The 25,903-nt window shown below is 36.9% G+C and overlaps 1 pseudogene; it reads right to left on the bottom strand.

The window, feature by feature from the left end:
- Positions 1-251: 251 nt before the first annotated feature.
- LOC149258037 (COBRA-like protein 4) lies at positions 252-23,813 on the bottom strand (annotated as a pseudogene).
- Positions 23,814-25,903: the final 2,090 nt, after the last annotated feature.

The following is a 25,903-nucleotide window of genomic DNA, read 5'->3' as shown; positions in this document are numbered from 1 at the left end:
GTCAAAGTGTCGACCCGCTATTTGCACATTGGGGTGGTCAACAGTAGTAGTGGGCTTGATCTCACAGCCATTGGTGAACTGCTTGGATCCATAGTAGACAGCCATGTCCATTGAAGGCACGAACATTTCAATAACATCGCCTATCACTCTTCCTACTACCAGGGGATCTATTAAACGAGCCATTGTAGCAAAGATGAATCCCAATTTTGCTTTCTAATTTCCTTCCTTCTCCTTTCTCACCTCCTTCAAATTCACAGTCGAAGTCGATTCAAGTTAAGTGGTGAATGTAGCAGAGGTATCTTATGGCATGTAAATAAATTGAATGAATTTGCAAGGGAATAAGAATCATACTCAATACAAGCAGGTTGAGTTATGTTGTTTCGGCAAGCGCAGGCGCAAGTAGGGCATGGTGTTATAGTATCATTATAGAACGATGATAAGGAGACACACCATGTTGAACTTTTCTGAGCCAGGAACTGAGAATATATGCATGTTACATCCCATGTCACTGCACAAGGACAAGGGAAATTCAAATATAAGACTTAGCTAGCTCAGAGTGAAAGACATGACATTCACAAATATATAAATTATGAGGGATTATAATAGTGTATTACTCAGAAATTGAGTGGTTCTGTGGCGATCTGGACTAAATAATAGGTTGGGTTTAACAATCTTAGCAGGGCCACAAGTATAACTCGGTCCTGGAGCCTTCAAAGTGAAATTCTTTGGCAATTTGACAGTTTTGTTAGGGGTCCCTGAATTGCCCACATTAACTTGGAAGGATGTGATGGAATTTGGAGGATCCTAAGACCAAGATGCCAATGCTCCACCTTTGCAGCAATTAGTAAATTTTTGATTGTAAGGCACACCTGGTAAGAGATCAACAACGGTGGGGTCCTGCTTGCAACAGTGTGGAACACCTGCTTTCCATTTGAAGCAATCTCCTTGCTCTGTTGTCTAGCCACCAACCACAGCCCAGAGGACCTCCTTTTTTGCCCAGTGCCAACCCAAAGTCCATCCTGGGGGCTTGGTATATGGCAGTACTGCTGAAAATTGTGCATGGTCATGGCCACCTACAAAGGGAAGCTCATTAGACTCAGCAAAGAGTAAAATAATTTCTAGCATGAAGATTTTCAGGGAATGTTTAGTAAATTGTACCAATGTTTCTAGAGAATACTTACTTAATTTCAGGGACATAAAGCTAATTAAAAATGAGTGGAGGATTTACTCAAAATATCGAACATACCAATCAATACAACACAATTTATCAGAAATTTTCATCAATATCAAAATAAGCTCTACCTGACTTGAAGGTTTTCCAAATTTGTCATCATGTCAAGCTTTGAGAATTTAACTTGTAGGCTACTAGGAATGAAATTCAGAAAATCTCAACATCTATTTCAGGAAAATGAGGAAAGGGAATTATAATTCAAGACCTATTTGATGAAAGGGCATTACTTGCAACATATCCATCTGCAGTCCAAGACACAATATCCCATTTGATCGTTATGTTTCTATTTGGATCCAGTGGATCATAAGCACCTGTAAAGCACAAAATGTACATAAATTTTAAGTTAATATTGTATTCATATCCTTGATAAGGATGGAAAACTTTAAGAATGGAAATTGATCTTAAAACTTAAAAATTTTCCAAATTTTACCGTAAAAATAAGTTTATATTATAAATCTTGGTGTGTTATAGAAAACAAATAGCAAAATTTAAACATGTAAAATGGAAAATTAACAAAATTTAACCCCTGAATTGAAACATCACCTGCAGGTTAAAATGCAATAGCCAAGATAGTTAATGCTAAGAAAAACCCAGCTGCATTCCTGATCAACATATGGAAATTCTGCATGCAACTTCTTCCCTCTGAAGACTTTAACTCTCTTCTCTCCATGATGCCTTTGATATTATCAATTAATGAATCAGGCAGAAACCCCAGAGGAAGAGTTCAACAACCCTTCTGACTAGCTACAGCTCCACAAATGCAATGGGAATGGGAATGGAGAAAACATTAGTTTATGATGAAGAACCAATAACTGAAGTGTATAAACCTGCAGGCCTGTAATGGTTGGTTGCTTCATTATTCAAACAGAGTAGTGAAAGTGGAGAAGAATAGTGCTTGCCAAAAGCCAGGGAAGAAGAACACCAACAACAACTGGCAGACTAAAGAAACTATTAACTTTGAGGCCAAGAGTGACATAAAAGAATGGGAAAAAGCAGTAAAAATATCCAAAGAAACGATTAACTTTGAGGCCAAGAGTGACATAAAAGAATTGGAAAAAGAAGTAAAAATATCTTCAAGAGTGACATAAAAGAATGGAAAAAGCAGTCACACTTCAAATCAAAAATGCATTTTCCTTATTATCACTCAGAGTTGTTGTCTTTGTATCAAAACTGGGCTCTAAAAGATGCCCATACCCAATCTGCAACTTGACCTTGCACACATTGAATCTACAGCCAAATCAATACTCTATAAGGCATCTAAGATTGATTTCTATTTTTCGTAAATAAATATGAATACCCTTTCATGCTGTATATACAAGATCTGTGTGATAAAGTTGTGGTAGCTGAATAGATGTGGTGGATCTGGATTGGGGAACTCTACATATTTTAACCCCTTCTCTATTGACATTACTAGTTTATACTTGTGCGATTTTCCTCACCCATCCAGTGTTATTGGCCACAATATTATTGGCATGATTTATGTCTTCCTTTGAGTGCTACAGGTCCAGAACGGTGGAAATTGAGGCACCTATTAACCAATATTACAGGCCTGTATCTTTTGACACCTAATGATTCAACACTAGAAACTATTCCATAGTAAACTTGCTTTCACAATCCTCGATCCAGAATTGGTGTGATTTACACATGAATTGGAGTTTAGCTACAATGTGCTCAAAGCAGTTTCTTTTTGGCATCATATTTATCCAAATTCTAATCTATAGCCAGGAAATTCATCCAAATTGTTGACTATCACCCAAAGAATCAGCGATGTCAATCAAAACAATCAGGACATTGTCGTGGAGTTAGCTTCCTCAATAGTAATAGCACCATAATCTTTTCTTCATGAAAGGTGTGCGTAAGCTTCCACAAAGAATAATGCAGTGACTATGAATGCAAGAATGCTCGCATTCAGGGTTCAGAATCTGAAGCTAGATAAGGTTGCATATTAACATGAAAAATAGCAGGTAAAGGACATGACATTGTTTTTCCAGAGTCTGTATCAACAATACTAATGAAATTTCATTCTTTGAAAGCCATGGGCTGCAAATAATATTCCATTGTAAGGATATCAACACCCATAGCACATGTGTCGTTCATTGTTTTCTTTATCTCTTTATCAGATTCTTCAAGACCCAACATTATGGAAGATTTGGTCACCATTTCTCCCTTGAATCCCTTCACATGCTTCAATATAAGTAAGCTCTGGTCATACCCTCATCAACATATCTACATTGATGAATTTGAGCAACAATGGCCCTCCAACCTTACAGTTGTCAACATATTGACGACGGATTAGCTAAACACTTGCACACCTTTCAGGATCACTATGAATAAGCTGGGTTATTTTTGGTTGACCATGTAGATTTACAACTTCCTGTCCTCCTTGAGTTGTAACAGTTGTATGTTGAAACCTCAAGCTGTTAGTGGAGGGGAGTAATGGCTGTAAGTGGTTTTTATGAAGGGGCCTCTATTGTTTACCATGTAGTGTTGTTTACTAAATACTAATCAGTACAGATAGGTGTCCATGAGGTATGTATAATAATTTTCTTTTAAAGGGTCCATCATAAGATGTAGTAGGGTTGAACTTATGGGTTTATATTTTAAGAAATACCCTAGTATTTAGAAACCTTAATCTTAAGTATTTGTTCCCTATGATTTGATTTCTAGGGCATGGGATAAACTCTAGAATGACATAAAGGGAAAAGAGTATGATCTAAGGTTTGAATTTAAGAAACCCTAAAAAGACCTCTTGATTACATAAAAACCCTAGAAAAGTAACTTGACATCATGTTTTGGAATAATATATTGCTTGGGTTACTTGTTAAAATAGTATTGTATGTAGAAGAAGAAAAAAATGGATGGGGTGATCCATTTGAAGGCATGATGTAGCTCTTCGTAACACCTCATAAATCATGGAGTCGTTGTGCAAAAACTTTATTAAATATATGCCCTAGATTTCTCAACAAATAACATAATCAAACTCACACAAATAAATGGTTGAATCTTACATTTTGCATAACATTAGATGTATATGGGGGCATTAATGATCCTTGCATGCCAACATTGGTTGTATTGAGGGGAATAAATGAATCCTACATGACAACAAAATGCACACTTAGTAAAAACACAAATATTAATAAATATATATATAGTGAAATAAGTTAACTAAATGCACAAAAATATTGATCAAGTTTTACCACTATCATTACCTTAGATGTATTATAAGGTGTTATAGGGGTTGGAATGACTTTAGTGATTGCCTGCATTCCACAAACATAAATTAGCATAATATAATAAGGAATATAAGATAACTGAACATATAAAAGACAATATTCAAGCTTACCTCATGCATCATCATAGCAGCGTCTTGCCCTCATGCATTGTTAACATTTCCACAAAAGTAGTGAATATCATTGAATCCCCCATAGTACCATCGGTAACACCCATGCGTACATTCTTAAGAAAACACATAATAACATAAAAATAAGAAAACCTTGATAAAAAAACTGATAAGAAAATAGAATCGGTAACACCAAATATATATGTCTTTCAAGTAAAACCTTAAATGTTCAAATTACTTGATGTTCATTACAATTAAAAACTCAATACTTAACTTGTAAAGAAAAATTATATTGCAGTGAATCCTTATAACCATCTTAAAGTAAACATAGTGATCGAAAAATGTCATCCTCACAAGTAAAACATTAAACATTCAAATTACTTAATGTTCATTACAATTAAAAACTCCTATGTCTAACTTGTAAAGAAAAATTATATTGTAGTGAATCCTTAAAACTATCTTAAAGTATACATAGTGTTCATAAAATGTCATTCTCGAACGAAATCTCCTCATCTGATGGCATATATACCCCATCATTAATAGACCCTAAATCCACAAATAAATTAATACCATCATTTTCATGGTCTTCATCACCTTCAACTACAGGTAAATTAAAATCAATGAATTCATCATCTTCATGGATTTGATGCCCATGTGGTTGCTCATGTCCTTCAGAAACTTCAATAAACTCGTCTTGGTCTTCATCTTGGTGATATGCATCATTGACAATAAATTCTTCATCATCTCCATCTTGGCCATCTATGTCTTCAGGGGGGGCTTCTACATCTTCAATTAAATCATGGTCCTCTACATCTTGAAAAAATATTACTCTTCGTCCTCTTGGATCATAATCAATCACAAATGACCAACCAGGTTGTTCTAAATTTGGAATGAGAAAATTTTGGTAACATTGACTTGGAAACACATAAGGTTCAGAAGTGGCTTCAAACCTAGATGTATTGATCATGTGGAATCCATTATCATGGAGCAAGATAGTTTTTTCTTGTCCCACTTCAATAAGCTTGTACCATTCAACACGAAAAATAACTTTCTTGAAAGACATAAAATCAAGCTCGATAATGTCCTCCAAGGATATGAAATCTAAAAAAATATTATTAAATATATGCAATAAATTAATATATATCATCTCCCGATTTATGGATCCTTTAATGAAATTCAATTGTTGTTGTGTTACTCTATTATTCCCTTTTGTTTCCTCGTGTTCAATATTGGCCTTTAGCCAATTCCACAAGCATCTCTCTGGCCACTTTCTTTTATGGCTTGCAGGCAATCCTCAAGTAGTGTTTTGACCATGTCTATTATATATATTGGCCCATGCATTTTCATCTTCTAATATCTTTTTTTTCAGCGTACTTCTCCATCCATTCCAACATAAAGTCAGAATTGTATGCAACATACAAATGTAATGCCTCCCACTCCTTCGCATCTACAATGAAATTTTTTTTCGTTCAATGAATTAATAATTATTTAAAGCCATTTAATATAAAACCTAAGATACAAATTAACTCCTAAAATTTTTTTATACTTTTTATCCTATTTGAAGTCCCTTCTCCCTCTAATTTTTCTCCTTCAAATGATTGAGATTGGTTATAATTCCATAATCACGGAGCTTCAAGATGCAATTGAGATAAGTACTCACTCAAAAGAACCATGGCCTAGAAACACATGTACCCCTCAACTATGGACCCTTCTGGTCGAGCCTTTTGCCTCACAAATTGTTTCAAGACCTTCATATATCTCTCCACGAGCCACATTGTTCGAATATGAATAGGACCACATTGTTCAATCTCTTCTACTAGGTGTGCAAGGTAGTTCTCTTGAGAATTAAAGAAGCTTGGAGGGAAGCAAATTTGAATATCACACATCAAAAGTGAAACATTCCTCTTCCAATACTTCAAGTCATCCTGATGTATCTCTTTAGATGAGACCCACCTAAAAGTATTACAATAAATACTTGTTATTTCTTCTAAACTAAAAGTAGAAACTCATATAAAGGCATAACCAATGTTGCACTTCAAATGATAAGAGTAATGGAAGAGTATGCATGATGGATTGAAAAATACCTCAGATATTTACATAATTTGTAAATAGTCAAAGTGACTTTGTGTTCTGTTGTGCTCTACAACAACCCCCCATTTCATATCATGGTTATTTACATATAAAAAAAACTATCATATGAAATGGGTCCCTTTTAGTTTTGATTGGTATCAACATTGTATTATTCAAAAGCATCCGAAAACAAAATGAAGACATTATAAAAAACCTTTTGAAAAAACCAATTTTGGTCTTATAATATAAATAAGCAATCTTTTATCATTGCGATAAAGAGATCGCAAGATCGCATATCGCAATAACATAGGAGGCATACTTTAAAGGTCCATTGGTTTTCTTCGATGCGATAAAAGTTCCTTTCACTCCGATGCGATGCGATATCACTATCGGCGATCGGCGATATACTATGCATGTTTTTAAAGCACCCCAGGTAATACACCCGATGTGATGCGATATCGCTATCGGCGATCGGCGATACACTATCCATGCTTTCTTAAAGTGCTCATACTCCCGATGCGATGCGATATCGCTATCGGCGATCGGGGATTTCAAAAGGTGTCAATATAAGGATTTAAGTTTTCCCGACGCCCGATTGCGATAAAGCCAGAAGCGCAGACTTCAAAAAAGCCGTTAAAACAGAGGGATATTACGATCAATTCATATTAAAAGCCTTATCTGTCGAACAGTGATTTACCTGCGCTCAACCGCCAAAACATCCAAGGCACGCTTAAACGAATCATTCGGCCGATTAATGATATGATGGGCATTTAAAGGATTGGCAGGTTTTAACGACCATTTAATGTAATAGTAAGTCCTAAAATATTCTCATAGATTGTATCTGCGACCACTTTAAAGTTAATCCCTCATCACGCATTGATCAATATATCTCTCTCATATTTGGTTTTCACTAGAAATTCTCTGTTTTACGCTTATTTTCACTCCTGTGCAGAATTCTTCTAAAGCAGAAAACTCAAGCAGAATGGGGAAGAAGTCTAAGAAAACCACAGTCGCTTCCGCTGTGCCATCCACAGGACAAGCTGTCGCTGATCCAACAAATAAAAAGAAAGGATTGATATCTGATACTACATGTTCTGGTCTCGGCAAAACTACTTGGCAAAGTACCTATAATTTGATTGAGGCCGAAGAACCTGAAGTGACAACAGTACAAGCCACTGTAGATTCGACTCAGAAATCTGACGGTACTTTAAAGGACTTAGCTGACTCCTTCCTTCATCGGATAGCAGCTCGGGAGCAAATTTTCCCATATACGGATGTAGTGAGGTGGGCAGTTGAGGAAATCCCAATCATGGACAGAACTTTCTGCACCAGAGATGGGAGAATTTTCGGTTCATTCAAGGCTGATGATTTAAGGGAAATGTATCATTTGCCTGAGCCAGAGAAGAAGTACAACAAGGCGTTTTTGGAGAAATTCCGAAAAGAAAACGAAATTGAATCCGAACCCATCCGAGATTGGAGACAAAATTCGGCAAAACACAAGCATGAATCTTCCAGTAAGTATTCTCTTGATTCTCTATGTTCTCCTTATTGTTATGCTGGGATAATGATGTGTAGATTGTGGGGGTTGCATGATTCCGCTAATTTCACTATAGAAATGGTTCCCTTGATGGAAGCGGCGTGTAACAGTGAAATAATGGATTGGGAAACTATACTGTCAGATAAACTAGCAACAGCTGTTCTTGAGTTTAGAAATAAGACCCGCATTACTGAAAGGTTAATTCCCCCATTCTACTACAGTGCCTATATTCTAGATACCCTGTGTTTTAATTCTGAATTTCCCGTGCTCGGCTGGAGGTGGACATCACAAGACCCCATGCCTATTCACATATACCATCAGAAATTGTGGAAAGCTTCCTATAAGCACCATTTATACCAAGTCTGCAATGGCTTTATGTTACCCATTCATTACTCTATTTTTGATAAACCTACTCCCAAGATTTCCTACCAAGCCGGGATTGATTTAACATCAATAGGAAGATGGTTCAGGGAGGAAAAGTTCACTTATATAAGAGTTTTCGGTAGCCAAGCCGAACCTCACGTCCTACCTTTGTACGTACCTGATAAACTTTTGCGAGGGAAATAGCTTATCAGATCATTGCCGAGGGAGTTACACAGACTCTCAAGAAAAATAAGAAGCAGGGCTGGCCCTCTTTTCCTTTGAGATGTGGTGTCTACATGTTGCATGATTTCAAACATGCAGAGAAAGAAGCTACAAAGATAAAATCATTAACTCTAGCAACTCTTCCTAATAGGCGATTTGATCCCAACAAAGTCACCTATAATGCACTTGAACAGGCCAAATTGAGAAAGTTTGATCATAAAGAAGATATGTTCGATGACCTATTCTCCTCAGTGGAGTCAATATTGCAGGTTAAGGCACTAGCAAATGAACAAATGCTGAAAACAAAAGATGAGAAGATTGCTCAACTATCAGCATAGCTTGAGAAGACAAAGGGTGTTCCACAAATAACTGAATTCAGAGTAGAGGCACTATAGATAAATACGGCATTAATAGCCCAAATCAAGCTTCTATGTCAACAAATCACCCAGGCGGAACCACTATGCGAATTAACGGCATCAATAAGTGAAAAAACAGAAAAGGCTAGAGCGGAATTGGATCAAGCTAAAGAAATGATAGCTGAATTTCTTGACTGGCAAGATATTGATCAGGGACAATCGGCAAATTTACCAAGAATTTTAGATTCACATAAAGATATATTGTTTACAGAATGGCGGTCCCAGTTAATGAAAGCAGAGAGGGAAATTTCAAGGTGCAAATCAACTACAAGCAATTTGGTTGAATTGGTTAATAATACTCTCTACTTGTCAAACATGATTTCCCAATGCACTCCAGGAAAATTGATAGCGATGAAAACATTGGAGCAGTCATGTTATCCAGATCTAGAGGAAAAGGGGAGATTAATTCTTGGAATTAACAGTTTAACATGGGACACCTATTGGTTCTTCTTGGTAAAACCACACACTCAAAGAGCCGCCCTCAAATGCCTTACAGATGCAATCGGGTATATTATCCCCGATATTCAGGATGCCACCTATGCCGCCTAGCTTATCTCTCGCCTCAACGGACCGCCCGAAGTGGAGCCAATGCTTGCGATAAGTCAGCTCAGGTTCAAAGGCAAACAACCTACTTGATGAGTCATGCCGCCGACTGCGAGGTTGCTGAGAAGAATATGATCAAAATCAATTGATACCAATTAAGTAGGATTCTAGTTTCATAGATAGTTAGCTTAATTAAGTATTTATAGACCCTTTCATGTTTTTAGAAAGGGTCGCAAAGTTTTGTACTTGACTTAAAGACTGAAGTTACACTACTGTACTTCAGCCATATTCTTTTACAAAACTGGACCAGTTATTATAATTTTGACAAGGAAGCTTTTATGCAAATGTGCACTACTGTCTTTGTTTGAAAGTATTTCTGCGTTGGAAGAAGAATCTCAAATAGCGATTGATATTGGGAGTGACTAGCAGCTCATATGGTACTATTATCTATGTCTAAATTCATTCTTTTCATATGAATTGTTATTTGATTGCCTTTGCTATTATCGAATATATGTATGTGTTTTAACAGCATTTCTTTATTCCCTCCACTATTGGATGTTTATGGGATGCTTTTCTTTTGATCGTATATGTATCGATGATATATAAGTGTAGCAATATTGCACTAATTCCTTTGTTTAACGATTTAAGTAAAGTAATCCTTGAATGAATAAAATTCCATGTTTATTAAATAGAGTCATCTACATGCCTGTTTATAAACATAGATCATTAAGCGCTACACTTTTAAGTACAATAGTTCCCGGGATTAGTAGTAGTTCTTTTATTTCACTGATAAATTATGTTATTCGCCTATCATTAGATTAGTCAACCAATCATTCATTCATCCCATTTATCCATTGCTGGGAAACTGGTCCCATTATCCCCAGTCGGAGCCACCATTCCAAACGGAAAAGGAGCTGTATTAAGGTCCGGACCGGGTGGTTATCCCCCAATGTTGATACAACGATTTTCGGGGCATCAACATTTTTGGTGCTAGAAGGAGGGCCCAACTGTGAATGGCAAGCAAACCCAAATCTGCAGGCCATTCTAAGAGTAATTCTCCCTCCATATCACCTCGTACTTCCCAATTGCATGCTGGTTCTCCAGTATCCAAACAAGAAGAAGAGGAATCAACTACCACTGCTCAAACCCATCATACTCCAGAACAATTAATTCTTGAATCCCCTGAAGTCGAGTCTCTTATCCACAAACTTCAGAGATTCTCGATTTCACCACAGAAATCTGAGGTATCGCAAAGCAGTGCGACTTCGCAGTTCAATTTACCTCACCCTCTTACCAGACTTCAGAGCGGAAAGCTCGGTATTGAACCCACTGAGTTCCCTTTACCCAAAAGGAAAAAGGCGAAGAAATATGCTGAAGGATCTGAAAGTGGAGAGCTTTCATCCACATCCTCCATCTCACCTTCCCCCGTGCGAAGTCAACCATCCACTCCCCCATTACATATTGTTGTTCATCAGGGATTAGGAACTTTAACATCCCAACCTGCTCACTTCGCAACATCATTTCCTTCCCAGACAGTTGGAATTTCAACAGTAGTATCATCTTTTACTATTGTTATAATGGCAGATCCATGGACCAGGCCTGGTGCAGTCAACATGCCTACACCATTCCATGCATTACCTGATGCTCCTGAAAAATGGCTACCCAAGTTTAACCCAGATGATGGAACGCAAGCTGAGGAACATATTAATAACTTCATGTTGGCAGTCAACTTGAAGGGAGTAACAGAGCAAGATGTTGTTGTTAGACTTTTCCCTTATACTTTGCAAGGATCAGCAGGGTCCTGGTATTTTTCTTTACCTTCTGGTTCCATTACCAGTTGGAACACTTGCCAAGAACAGTTTCTTACTAAGTATGGAGATGATAGGTCTTTGGCTACACTAATAAACGATCTCTCCAATCTTAGGACAGAGCATAGGGAACCAATTAAGGAATTTAATGCCCGATTCAATAAACTCTTTAATAAAATCCCAACGGCCTCCAAACCAAGTGAGCAAATCCGAAGCGAATGGTATATAACTGCCCTACCTGCCAATATAGCTATTTTTGTAGATAGGGCTGGGAAACCTACTTTAGCTGAAAACATGAAAGAAGCACTTGCTGTGGAGAAACGCATTAATGCTTTAGAAAATAAAGCTGCTCTGGAAGACAGAAAAGCCAAAAAAGTTTCTTTTAAAGATCATTCAAAGAAGAAAACCCCAAAAGATCCATATGACATGGAGGGTCTGCAAAAGGTCCTCAAGACTTTGTCAAATGAAATGGTTGAAATCAAAAAACAAGTAGTCGAAACCTCGACCAAAAGACCCTTTAGAAATTATAAAAAAACTAAATCAAAACCACCAAATGTAATATCAAATGCAGATTCAGATCTTGAAGAAGGAGAAGAAGAAACAGCTACACCTACTGATGAAGAAGAGGAGGTTGTTGAATGTCATGGAATGTGGGATTTCATACTACCTAACTCTGATACAGATAATGAAGAAGAAGCGTTTCCTATCACTACTAGGAGTAAAAGTACCTCCGAACCTGTTCAGGCAACTTCAAAGAAAAGGAGTGCAGGTGCTGCTACAACAAAGGAAAAGGTATCTACAAAGAAGCCACCCGCAGCAGTTCCTCAAAACCAACCTTCAACCTCAAATACTCCTTCAACATCTAAAACTTTGGTAGTATCTGATTCAATGGATTACAATATTGTTGATGATATGAAGAAAACTAAGGCAAACATTACCATGTTTGAACTTAGCAAATTAAAACATCAGCAGAAATTACTTCTCAAAGAATTAAATGTTGTTCCTACTTCACCTCTTCCCAGTGCTAAAGCTGCAAACGATATAGGTCAACCACCTTCTAGTATGGTCAAAGCTACTGATGCAGTCCTAATAGGAGATAGATCAAACTCTCATACTCCACCTTTCCTTCTAACCTATGAGATCTACAATAGAAACCTGCACAACTGCTTGATTGACTCAGGGGCATCTTCTAACATAATTCCAGCTTCAGGTTGTTCCAAACTGAACATTGAACACCAGAAGTCTGCTATTCATATTGTACAGTTGCACAGGACTAAAGTACAGGTTTTGGGAGAGATTAATTCCGTAACTATCAGGTTATCCGCTGATCCCAGAATAGTACAAAGGATTGATATCCTAATAGCCGATATACCTTAATTTTATGGTTTAATCTTGAGTAGGGATTGGTCTGAGAAACTACATGGGTATATTTCTACTGATTGGTCACATATGTGGCTTCCCTATAAGGGAAAGCCAAATCAAATAAGGATCGATCGGGAAAAGCATATGACCCATACAGTTACTGAATTTGAACAAGAAAACCAACCAATAGCATTTAATAACAACATTTTGGGGAATTATTCATCAGAGTCATTCTTTGGCAACTTCGCTGCCCAGCCATCCCCTTTCTCAGTAAACCATTTTACATCTCAGATTGAAAATTTTTCACAAATAGATAGGTCAAGATGTTTCAATGGTACTAAGAAAACTGTAAATAAAATTGTTAATACTTCTTTATTTTGGTCGTTATATTTCGATGGGTCCAAATCTAATGAGGGCTCAGGAGCAGGATGTATTTTGATTAGCCCCCAAGGGGAAAAAACAATGTTGTCCTGTAGGTTAGAATTTGAATGCACAAATAACACAGAAGAGTATGAAGCCTTAGTCCAAGGACTATATAAAGCTATTGGCCTTAAGGTCCAATATTTGAAAGTGTTTGGAGATTCTGAAATTATTATCAAACAGGTAAGGAATACAATTCATTGTCTTTCCACCCATCTCAAGCATTATCAATCGCTGATACAGGAACTCACCTCCCACTTTTTGGCATTCAATATTTCTTCTATTCCCAGGTCTCAAAATTTGGCAGCTAACCTGCTAGCCAATGTTGCTTCCAATCTCCTACCTTCCGAAGACTACAGCCCAGATAGATTTTCAGTAGAATTGCTTTTTAGGCCATCAATTCCTGACAATGTCACTAATTGGAGAGTATTCAACCATGATGGAGACATTTTATAGTTCTTAACTTCCAAAAAGTCCTATGATAATAAAATTATCGAGGAAAATGAGCATGACCTTAAAATAAGAGGTAAACCTGAGGAAAATTCAATCCATAAGCCTGTGGTGAAGCTTGAGGATATTTATGATATTAAAGACAGGTTTAAACCTGTGACTAATGCAAAGCTCCAAAGTTCTACCCTAAGGTTTGAATTGATAAACCTTGGCACTGAGCAAACTCCTCAAAACATCAATTTAGGATTAGGACTTTCCTTGAAAGAAAAGGAAGCATTCGTTAGACTGTTAAGAAAAAATAGACAGATTTTTGCTTGGAAATATGATGATTTAAAGACATATGATACATCCATCATCCAACATACCATTCCAATGCTTCCCGAACAGAAACCAATTCAGCAGAAGTTGAGGAAAATACATCCAAACTTAGAGAGTCAAATAAAATCTGAACTTAATAAACTCTTGAAAGCTAAGATTATTTTTCCCATTCGGCACTCAAACTGGGTCTCCAATATGGTGCCGGTCAGAAAGAAAAATGGCGACATTAGGATTTGTATTGATTTCAGAAATTTGAACAAAGCAAGCTTAAAAGATAATTTCCCATTACCTACTATGGAGCAGATACTCCAATCAGTAGCAGGCTCTGAGTTAATGTCCTTTCTAGACGTTTTTTCAGGATATAACCAAGTATTGGTCCATCCTGATGACCAGCTCAAAACCACATTCAGAACAAAATGGGGAACATATGAGTATCATAAAATGCCTTTCAGACTTATTAATGCAGGAGCAACGTTCCAAAGAGAGATGGATATAGCTTTTAAAGGGTTGATCAATAGAACAGTAGTCGTCTACTTAGACGATATTACTGTATTTTCTAAGGAGAAGTCCAATCATTTGCATGATTTAAATCAAATCTTTCAACGCTGCAAAATATGCGATATTTCTCTTAACCCTAAAAAATATTTCTTCGCTCTTGACCAAGGAAAGCTCTTAGGCTTTATTGTGTCTAAAGATGGCATTTATATTGATCCTGACAGGATCAAAGAAATCTCTGAAATCCCTTTTCCTCATAATAAAAAATCCATGCAGTCATTTTTAGGCCAAATCAATTTTGTCAAAAGATTTGTTCCAGACTTTTCTCAAATCATTTTGCCACTTCAAACTATGATTAAGAAAAATTTAGTCTTTAAGTGGGGATCAGCAGAAAAGGAAGCGTTTGATTTAATCAAACGATCAATAATCAATGCCCCAGCCTTAAATACTCCTAATTTTTCTAATCATTTTACATTGTATACTATCGCATCCACCTTGTCTTATGCAGCAGTACTCACACAGCTTAATGATCATAATTTGGAAGCACCCATTTCATTCTATAGTTCAAATCTTCAGGGTGCTGAATTGAATTACTTCGAAGTGGAAAAACAAGCCTTTTCTATATATAAAGCTGTCAAACATTACAGGCCCTTCCTTTTAAAAGCCCACACAAAAGTTATAGTTCCTTTCCCTGCAGTAAGGCAACTATTGATCCAAAGGGAACTAGGTGAAAAAAGGGCAAACTGGGTTACAACACTTCAAGAATATGACTTAGAAATTAAACCAGCAAAGATTGTTTGAGGCCAAGGTTTTTACAGGCTATTGGCAGGAGCATCCAACATTCCAGAATCAGATGATACAGATCAAACCGAAGAAATCAACCAGATAAGTATTACTGATTCTGAGTCACAATGCTGACTTAATCTTTTATTTGAAAAATGGATATACACCTCCTAACTTGTCTTACAAAAACAAAAGGGCCATTAGATTGAAAGAAAAAAATTTCACAATTATTGATGATGTGCTTTTTAGGCAAAATTATGATTCAATCTTATTAAGATGCCTAGAAAAACCTGAAGCACAAAAGGTTTTGCAGGAATTACATGATGGACCAGTAGGAGGACATTTTGGAGCTGACACGACAGCCCACAAAATCATTCATGCTGGATATTATTGGCCCACCCTGTTTCGGGATGCTCATGAATATGTAAGGAAATGCCGAAATTGTCAAACTTCTAGTGGAAGACAAAGAAAATCAGCTTTTCCTTTGCAATCTGTCAACATTGAACAGCCATTTGAGCAATGGGGATTAGAAATCATTGGGGAAATTACTCCACATTCTTCCAAACAGCATAAGTATATCCTTACTGCTACTGATTATTTTACTAAGTGGGTTGAAGCAATTCCTTTGAAGACAACAAATTCTGAAGCAATCATTGAATTCATAGATCAATTCATCATTACCAGGTTTGGTGTCCCAAATGATCTTGTTTTTGATAATGCATCTTACTTTTCACGCAATGCTATGTTTGATTTCGCTATTAAAAGAGGATTTAAATTAAAATATTCTGCTAATTACTACCCCCATGGTAATGGTTTAGCAGAATCTACAAATAAAAATCTGATTAAAATTATTAAGCGAATTATCGAACAGAACCATAAAACATGGCTCAAATCCTTAATATTCGCACTATGGGCTGATAGGATAACACAGAAGGCTTCCATAGGATCTTCTCCGTTCAACCTTGTGTATGGAAAAGAAGCAGTGTTACCAACAAATCTTGTCCTTCCTTCCCTAGCCCTAATTCAGTTTATTGAGGAAAGCCCTTCTTCTTCTATTCAACTTAGACATGACCAAATTCTAAAATTAGAAGAGGAAAGGGAAAAAGCCAAGGCTATTCATGCAAAACATCAGCAAATCATCAAGTTATCCTTTGATTCAGTCTCATCCGGTTCAAAACAATTTCAAGTCGGTGATTTAGTTCTGAAATGGGACAAAGCCCATGAGGACAAGGGTAAACAAACCAAGTTCCAGAAGATGTGGCTTGGGCCATTTCAGATCTGTGAGAAGATAGGCCATTCGACCTTCATATTACAAGATTTATCAGGTTTGAGAGATTCTCTCCCTGTTAATGGCCTTATCTTAAAGAAATTCTTTAATTGAGGAGGTAACCCCTTCTCCTTTTTAGTTTAATAGAGTTTTGTAGTTTGTAGGACCATTAGAAAATAAAGTTGTAAGGTATCTTCCATTGACCTTTGCTATACTTAAAAGTTGCTCAACAGTAGTGAGGATATTTACTTTTAAAATAATAGAAGTCTTACACAAGAGGGATAATTTCTAGGAAACTAGGTATAATTGCATTCCAAAATCATACTTCAATTTTTGTGAACCCTTCTCAAAGTTTAGAAGTATTGTAAATCATTTTATGTTTTTAGATTGGTCACAAAAAGGTTATCAATATCAAAACAGAAACTAATCCAATTTCAGCATCTTTAACTCTTACTTTGTCATCCATTTACTCTTAAGGAGAAAATTGTCCATCCCATTCACCAAAGTTTATGGTTACTCAGAGTGTAATTCTAAAATATCTGATATTAAAGATAAGAGGTCTTATTACAAGCCTTCTTACCATGTTCATAGGGAAATAGTTTAACCGACATTACCAATACTGCATACCAAAACAGGGTAATGGCTTAGAATTATAAGACAAGGGGTCTCATCACGAGCCAGCTTGTTTGGTTAGATTACTACCAGTGAATGGCATTGTCAATAGCTGGTCACCAAACCAGGACAATGGCTTTCTATCTTAGCAATAAAAGAGAAAAAAGAAAGGAAATACAAAATATGAAAACATGTTTTGAATTCATTCTGTTAATCACACTCTTAAATGGATGGGACAATGGACAATAATATGGTTTAATGGTATCCCTGTCGAAACTATGAACGTTTGCTGGCAGCAGAGGCTCTACCTATGACAAAAGAGTCAATTCTAAAAGCTGATTTGGAAAGGTTCTCTGTTTTATCATTATAAACCAATAAAGGCCAATTTAAAACTTAGAATGTATCTAATTTTAAACAAGAGAGGAAATTAACAAAGATAGATTCATTTTATTGAGAATGCATATATACCTAGTTATATTAGAATTTTCCCCTTTAATGAGAACTCTATTTTGAAAAAAGTTTAAGTATTTCCATACTTTTCAGAGATAATTGTTTCTTCCAGCGACACCAATTTTTGTGCTCTACAACAACCCCCCATTTCATATCATGGTTATTTACATATAAAAAAAAACTATCATATGAAATGGGTCCCTTTTAGTTTTGATTGGTATCAACATTGTATTATTCAAAAGGGTCCGAAAACAAAATGAAGACATTATAAAAAACCTTTTGAACAAACCAATTTTGGTCTTATAATATAAATAAGCAATCTTTTATCATTGCGATAAAGCGATCGCAAGATCGCATATCACAATAACATAGGAGGCATACTTTAAAGGCCCATTGGTTTTCTCTGATGCGATAAAAGTTCCTTTCGCTCCGATGCGATGCGATATCGCTATCAGTGATCGGCGATATACTATGCATGTTTTTAAAGCACCCCAGGTAATACACCCGATGCGATGCGATATCGCTATCGGCGATCGGCGATACACTATCCATGCTTTCTTAAAGTGCTCATACTCCTGATGCGATGCGATATCGCTATCGGCGATCGGGGATTTCAAAAGGTGTCAATATAAGGATTTAAGTTTTCCCGACGCCTGATTGCGATAAAGCCAGAAGCGCAGACTTCAAAAAAGCCGTTAAAACAGAGGGATATTACGATCAATTCATATTAAAAGCCTTATCTGTCGAACACTGATTTACCTGCGCTCAACCGCCAAAACATCCAAGGCACGCTTAAATGAATCATTCAGTCGATTAATGATATGATGGGCATTTAAAGGATTGGCAGGTTTTAACGGCCATTTAATGTAATAGTAGGTCCTAAAATCTTCTCATAGATTGTATCCACGACCACTTTAAAGTTAATCCCTCATCACGCATTGATCAATATATCTCGCTCATATTTGGTTTTCACTAGCAATTCTCTGTGTTACGCTTATTTTCACTCCTGTGCAGAATTCTTCCAAAGCAGAAAACTCAAGAAGAATGGGGAAGAATTCTAAGAAAACCACAGTCGCTTCCGCTGTGCCAGCCACAAGACAAGTTGTCGCTGATCCAACAAATAAAAAGAAAGGATTGATATCTGATACTACATGTTCTGGTCTCGGCAAAACTACTTGGCAAAGTACCTATAATTTGATTGAGGCCGAAGAACCTGAAGTGACAACAGTACAAGCCACTGTAGATTTGACTCGGAAATCTGATGGTACTTTAAAGGACTTAGCTGACTCCTTCCTTCATCGGATAGTAGCTCGGGAGCAAATTCTCCCATATACGTATGTAGTGAGGTGGGCAATTGAGGAAATCCCAATCATGGACAGAACTTTCTGCACCAGAGATGGGAGAATTTTCAGTTCATTCAAGGCTGATGATTTAAGGCAAATGTATCATTTGCCTGAGCCAGAGAAGAAGTACAACAAGGCATTTTTGGAGAAATTCCGAAAAGAAAACGAAATTGAATCCGAACCCATCCGGGATTGGAGACAAAATCCGACAAAAAACAAGCATGAATCTTCCGGTAATTATTCTCTTGATTCCCTATGTTCTCCTTATTGTTATGTTGGGATAATGATGTGTAGATTGTGGGGGTTGCACGATTCCACTAATTTCACTATAGAAATGGTTCCCTTGATGGAAGCGGTGTGTAACAGTGAAATAATGGATTGGGCAACTATATTGTCAGATAAACTAGCAACAGCTGTTCTTGAGTTTAGAAATAAGACCCGCATTACTGAAAGGTTAATTCCCCCATTCTGCTACAGTGCCTATATTCTAGATACCCTGTGTTTTAATTCTGAATTTCCCGTGCTCGGCTGGAGGTGGACATCACAAGACCCCATGCCTATTCACATATACCATTAGAAATTGTGGAAAGCTTCCTATAAGCACCATTTATACCAAGTCTGCAATGGCTTTATGTTACCCATTCATTACTCTATTTTTGATAAACCTGCTCCCAAGATTTCCTACCAAGCCGGGATTGATTTAACATCAATAGGAAGATGGTTCGGGGAGGAAAAGTTCACTTATATAAGAGTTTTCGGTAGCCAAGCCGAAACTCACATCCTTCCTTTGTACGTACCTGATAAACTGTTGGCGAGGGAAATAGCTTATCAGATCATTGCCGAGGGAGTTACACAGACTCTCAAGAAAAATAAGAAGCAGGGCTGGCCCTCTTTTCCTTTGAGATGTGGTGTCTACACGTTGCATGATTTCAAACATGCAGAGAAAGAAGCTACAAAGATAAAATCATTAACTCTAGCAACTCTCCCTAATAGGCGATTTGATCCCAACAAAGTCGCCTATAATGCACTTGAACAGGCCAAATTGACAAAGTTTGATCATAAAGAAGATATGTTCGATGACCTATTCTCCTCAGCCGAGTCAATATTGCAGGTTAAGGCACTAGCCAGAATGAAATATCAGGATGAAGGATTGGTTGAATTCAATAGACTTAGAGAACAGAGGTTGCAAACTCTGCCTCTAGATCTGTTAGCAACAACCCCAACAACATCATCAAGCGAGCCTGAACGACAACATTCAAAGGTACCTCTGGTTACAATAAAAGAACAAGAGAAAGCACAGGAGGAAACTCAGACCAAAGAGCAGGAGAAAGTGCGGGAGGAGACCCAGACTAAAGAGCAGAAGCAGAGCAACACAGAAGTAAATGTGGATACTCATATTGATCCAAAACTGCTCCAGGAATGGCAACAATTTGATTCTATTATCAGCAGTCTAGAATGTTCAAAGGACACCGAAACTTCAAAAGCAGCAGACACATAGGAAACCACTTCACAACAGGTTCCAAGTGGAACCAGCGGCCCACCCAGTTCAAAGGAAGTAGAAATAATACCAAAGGACCCCTCCAATCAAATCATTTTGCAGGTAGAAGAGATTCCTCCCTTGGATGTCTTCTATAGCCCAAGGCATAAAGCTGTAGTAAAACGACAGAGGAAGAGAAGAAGGACTGATCAACCTTCCCTTTTCCCGGAACAGACGGTCACGGGCAATGTCGTTTGGAAGGAGGAATTTGACCCCTCTGATGACTTAACAAAACTATCACAATATGTTGGAGCCTATTTGGCAGCAACAATAGACAAAGCATCAGAGGTGAGTCTTTTATTGAAAACAAAATATCAGGAAATCTTTTTGTTACAGGCATAGCTAACTGAAGCACAGCAGAAAGCGGAGCAAGCAGAACAGCAATTGTTGACACAACAGCAAGTAAATAATCAATTAACTCAACAATTACAGGCATAGAAGCAAAGGATTGACCACAGTGCAATCCAGAAGTAGAAAGAGTTGTCTGAAGCCTTGGCACAACTGAAGGCAGCAAATGAACAAATGCTGAAAACAAAATATGAGCAGATTGCTCAACTATCAGCACAACTTGAGAAGACAAAGGTCGTTCCACAAATAACTGAATTCAGAGTAGAGACACTATAGATAAATATGGCATTAATAGCCCAAATCAAGCTTATATGTCAACAAATCGCCCAGGTGGAACCACTATGCGAATTAACATCATCAATAAGTGGAAAAACAGAAAAGGCTAGAGCGGAATTGGATCAAGTTGAAGAAACGATAGCTGCATTTCTTGACTGGCAAGATACTGATCAGGGACAAGCGGCAAATTTACCAAGAATTTTAGAGTCACATAAAGATATATTGTTTACAGAATGGCAGTCCCAGTTAATGAAAGCAGAGAGGGCAATTTCAAGGTGCAAATCAACTACAAGCAATTTGGTTGAATTGGTTAATAATACTCTCTACTTGTCAAACATGATTTCCCAATGCACTCCAGGAAAATTGACAGCGATGAAAACATTGGAGCAGTCATGTTGTCCATATCTAGAGGAAAAGGGGAGATTAATTGCTGGAATTAACAGTTTAACATGGGACACCTATTGGTTCTTCTTGGTAAAACCACACACTCAAAGGGCCGCCCTCAAATGCCTTACAGATGCAATCGGGTATATTATCCCCGATATTCAGGATGCCACCTATGCTTCCCAGCTTAGCTCTCGCCTCAACAGACCGCCCGAAGTGGAGCCAATGCTTGCGATAAGTCAGCTCAGGGTCAAAGGCAAACAACCTACTTGATGAGTCATGCCGCTGACTGCCAGATTGCTAAGAAGAATATGATCAAAATCAATTGATACCAATTAAGTAGGATTTCAGTTTCATAGATAGTTAGCTTAATTAAGTATTTATAGACCCTTTCATGTTTTTAGAAGGGGTCGCAAAGTTTTGTACTTGACTTAAAGACTGAAGTTACAATACTGTACTTCAGCCATATTCTTTTACAAAACTGGACTAGTTATTCTAATTTTGACAAGGAAGCTTTTATGCAAATGTGCACTACTGTCTTTGTTTGAAAGTATTTCTGCATTGGAAGAAGAATCTCAAATAGCGATTGATATTGGGAGTGACTAGCAGCTCATATGGTACTATTATCTATGTCTGAATTCATTCTTTTCATATGAATTGTTATTTGATTGCCTTTGCTATTATCGAATATATGTATGTGTTTTAACAACATTTCTTTATTCCCTCCACTATTGGATGTTTATGGGATGCTTTTCTTTTGATCGTATATGTATCGATGATATATAAGTGTAGCAATATTGCGCTAATTCCTTTGTTTAATGATTTAGGCAAAGTAATCCTTGAATGAATAAAAGTCCATGTTTATTAAATAGAGTCATCTACATGCCTGTTTATAAACAGAGATCATTAAGCGCTACACTTTAAAGTACAATAGTTCCCGGGATTAGTAGTAGTTCTTTTATTTCGCTGATAAATTAATTTATTCGCCTATCATTAGATTAGTCAACCAATCATTCATTCATCCCATTTATTCATTGCTGGGAAACTGGTCCCATTATCCCCAGTCGGAGCCACCATTCCAAATGGAAAAGGAGTTGTATTAAGGTTCGGACTGGGTGGTTATCCCGCAATGTTGATACAACGATTTTCGGGGCATCAACATGTTCAAAAGTACTTGGTATTGCTGCAGGCAACACATACTGCATGACCATTAAAAAATAACCATGTTCAAATATGCATGAACTAATTTCATCACTATATTAGCATGTCTATTAACAAATAACCATGTTAAAATATGCATGAACTGATATTATCACTAGGATATACAATTTTATAATTAAGTTTCCAACAAATATAACATGTGACAACGTTACCTTTATCCAATTGTGCCAATCATGTGTTTTTAGGCCTGAGAACTTTGATCCATCTCCTGTGAATAAGTTTTTTAATGTTGCACCAAAGCCAGAAGGAAATATTATGCTTTTCATAGTAGAAATGATGTTTTCTTTCTCATTTGATGTAAATGTCCACGGAGCATGAACATATGAGTTTTCTTCGTGCGACCACATGTTTGGCATGATATTGGAAACTCGAAGGTCCTTTCTTAACTTTATTTGTGCTTCAATGTTATTTCCATTTAGATGTTTCCACAAGCACTCTGCAACATTTTTCCCAATGTGCATAGTATCAAATAGGTGGGCTATTAGCAAGCTCTCATAATATTTTAATTTGTAGAAAATAGAGAGTCTTTTCATTCCTAGGAGAAAACCTATCCCTTCTTTTTTTTCATACATCGCTTTCCACCTAGCTGGGTTCATCCTTATTGGCTTCCTCATTTCCACTTCCTTTCCATTGAACATATGTTTATCACACACTCGATAGCGATGATTTTGTGGTAAGAATTGTCGATACTCATCATAGGCAGTTTTATTGAGATCCCTTGACTTCCTGTGCAACAATTTTGGCCCACATAATGGATAGCCATGTTTCCCCTTTGTTTGTAGTCCTAAAATAAGATTGGAACCCATATTTACTAAATGCTAAAATGAACATAATAATTATAATTATAAATGTAATTTATATTATATTACCACAACAAACAGAGAGCCCCGGGGCATCATGAATTGTCCAGATAAGAATCGCATGAAATAGGAAGTTTCTATCACTGATAGGTCTTGATACATCAAACACATTTACACCATCCCATAATTCACGAAGCTCATCAATGAGGGGCTCCATGTATACATCCATATACTTTACCTGATATTTCCCTAAGTGAACAAAGAGTTATTTATTAGGATTAATTGAATTGAAATATTTTTATATAATCTTCAAGAAAACATTGCATTCACATGTTCTAGTACCTGGTATGATAAGAATTAACATTGCATGTTCCTTTTTCATTGCCATCAAAGGGGGAGTTTTTTGTTTATAATTAACACTGGCCAAACAGAATATTTTGTTCTAAGATCTCCAAAAGGATTTATGCCATCCATTGCTAGAGAAATTCTTGCATTCCTTGGCTCATTTATGAAATGTCGCCAATTTACCTCAATATCTTTCCAATATTTACTATCCACAACCATATGCATGACACCATCTTGGCTCCTCCCTTGTGCATGATGATCCATATAGTTTGCCAACTCCTTGCATTTGAACATTCTCTCAAACCTTGCCTTTAGTGGAATGTGTCGTAATACTTTATAAGGAACCTTCTTGGATAATTGATCTTGATGATACCTATTTGTGTGACACTTTGGGCATTGTTGTAAATTTTCATTATTTCCATAGTACAATATATGGTCATTTTGACATGCATCATATGTCTTGTACTCCATTCCAATGTCTTTCAATATTGAAGATACTTCTCTATGAGAATCAAGCAACTTATTGTCCTTTGGAAGTATTTTGTTTTCCAAAAGCTTGCATAGTGCAAGAAATGATTTTTATAAGTATATGTATGATATTCAAAACTTTTAAGACATCTAGAGAATTAATTTATAGGAATATCAATCCAAACTTAATATATCAGTAAAACATGTGTTTGTCATTCCATGTGTAATGTTCGAATTCAACAACAACATAAGTGCCGCCAATATAGAAGATTCAACATTTGCATAAAGAGGTGTCCTAGCCAAATGAGCTAGGGGCGAATCAACAACTTCTACAAAAGATGTGTAGAAGTCTTGGATAAATTCATTGACACCAGCCTCATTTATCTACAAAGTGGCTTCTTCCATAAATGTGTCTTGTCCTTCATATTGAGAGTTGCTATTATCAATATCATCCATTGGTTATTCACGAATATTGGGAACTGGAAGCGACTTTTCATAAATAAAAAAATCAAATGAAATGACAATAATAATGTATTAAATAATGTGCATATTTATTTATTTTTTTCCCCTGGAAAAATCAGTAACTTTCATTATAATTTGAAAATTACATAAGTAGATGCCAAGGCATTGCAGTTTGTTCATACAAAAATCCTTTTTCAAGGAGTAGTTCTGTAGATATAAACAGTATTCGATCTGAGTTCATTATACAGTCTGTACAAGACTATCAATTGTCCATTAGAGGACTCTGTTATATAACATTGGCTCCGGGTACTATATAGGTCTATAAACAAAAAACAAAAACTGTCATTGTTATTCATCTGTTGGGACTGTTGTCCCTTTGATGTCTCTGATCTATGAAAGGCCTGTGGTAAAATTGGAACTCTTTTGCTCCATTTTGTTCAACTGTTATCCCCTCGCCTCTGGGAAGTAACGTGGCCTCTTTGGATAATTTGTCAGCATCGCTGTTATGCTCTCTGTAGATATGAAAACATGTGCAATGGTTATAAGCAACTTTGAGAATGTGAGCATCATGTAATATATTGCTGAGAGTGTGTGAATGACATGTGGTAATATTGTTAATCCAGTTAACCACCACCATTGAGTCTCCATATATATTGATTCTTGTAAGATGATGCATTAATGCAAATTGAAGGAGATTGTGAACAGCAGATAGCTCAGCAAAATTATTCGATCCAATGCCAAAGCCTATTTTGGCAAGGAATCGATGGTTCTCATTAATGTGCAGGATAAAACCCCCGCCACATCCCTCCTGGTTGGCAGCTCCGTCGAAAAAAGCCCACGGGACTGTTCTGTCTATAACAGGCATAGGCTGTATGTGACGCGTTCGCGGGGGAGGAGGATCGGGAAGTTCATGGTAAGCAGCCATGATGGATGCTTCAACCCGCGCCCATATAATCTCTCTGTCATCGAATATAGCTCGATTACGTGCAAGCCATATGTGCCATGATGCAACAGGGGGGAGATTTAGTAGTT

The sequence above is a fragment of the Pinus tabuliformis genome, chromosome 6 (genome assembly GCF_031772625.1).
Source record: "Pinus tabuliformis cultivar Carrire ecotype Pingquan chromosome 6, CPIR1, whole genome shotgun sequence".
NCBI classification, from domain to species: domain Eukaryota; kingdom Viridiplantae; phylum Streptophyta; class Pinopsida; order Pinales; family Pinaceae; genus Pinus; species Pinus tabuliformis.
The sequence above is the reverse complement of the archived record's forward strand: the minus strand, read 5'-3'. Positions and strand labels throughout refer to the sequence as shown.